The following is a 1,299-nucleotide window of genomic DNA, read 5'->3' as shown; positions in this document are numbered from 1 at the left end:
AAATGCGGTATTATAAAGCTCCTGTATAAAAGTAATAAAGTATCTATGGGTACTAAGCGCTTGAGGCGACGAAGTGCGGCAATCTTAGCATATACTCTTTTCAGCATTACATTTGTGTGTTCTTTGAAAGATAACTTATTGTCCAGACATACTCCAAGGATCTTTAAATGTTCTTTGATATCGATTAAGGTGCCATCAAACTCCAAATCGTAATTGTATGTTGAATTCCCAAGAATCATTGCTTGTGTCTTGTCCCCGTTGGCTTGAAGATAGTTGTAGTTAAGCCAGGTAGATAGTTTTTCCATGTCTTGATTTAAGACGTGTTGAAGCACAAGAGGACTTTTGTCCGCCGTGTATTCGGTTGTATCATCCGCGTAGAGGCTGAGGGAAGAGACGGAAACAGATTCGTTCATGTCGTTCATAAAGATGTTAAACAGTAAGGGGCTAAGGAGACTTCCCTGCAGGACGCCGCACTGTAAAAGTGACCAGCTAGAGCACGTATTATTGCATATTACCCTTTGTTTACGGTCATGCAAAAATGATCTTAAAAGTTGTAGGGCTGGTTCTTGCAAGCCATATGCTTTTAACATTGCTAGCAGCAGATTGTGGCAAATGCAGTCGAAGGCCTTGGAGAGATCGATAGCAACTACACCCACTTCTTTTTTTTCATCAAGTGTGCGTCTCCAATCATCTGTTAATTTGATCAACGCTGTAGCGCAGGAGTGTCCCTTAAGAAAACCCGACATGTTGGGCGAGAAAATTGGTGCAAAGGAGGCGTACATCTGGTCGAACAGCACTTTCTCAAATAGTTTGGAGATTGCAGAGATAACGCTGACTGGTCGGTAATTGTTTTTATCGGTCACATCGCCCTTCTTATGGATGGGGGTGACATTACTCATTTTCCATTCTTTGGGCAGAGTACTCGTATGAATACAGTAATTAAATAAAGACGTTAACGGAGTAGCCACGGCTATAGCGGAAAGTTTAACAATCTTTGGAGAGAAACCGTCGGGGCCAGTGGATTTCTTGGCATTCATTTTTAATACGTAGTTGGTTACGGTTTCCTTGTTGATTTCCTTAAAAGCAAAGTCAAGGTTGTATGATTTGCTTTTAATTGCTGCTATGCTAGGATGGTCGCCGAAATTCTCTTCCGTTAAGCTCAAGGCTGGGTCCTGTATTCTTGGATTTACAAAGAAGTCGTTAAATACGTTGCTGGGATTAGATACGAGTTTCCCATCATCCAGAAGATGGATGTTAGCTGTGCCATCAGTGTTAGATTTGTTGTTCGGAAGAGGTTTC

This window comes from Orbicella franksi, chromosome 10 (genome assembly GCF_964199315.1).
Source record: "Orbicella franksi chromosome 10, jaOrbFran1.1, whole genome shotgun sequence".
Classification (NCBI taxonomy): domain Eukaryota; kingdom Metazoa; phylum Cnidaria; class Anthozoa; order Scleractinia; family Merulinidae; genus Orbicella; species Orbicella franksi.
This window is presented reverse-complemented; position numbering follows the sequence as displayed.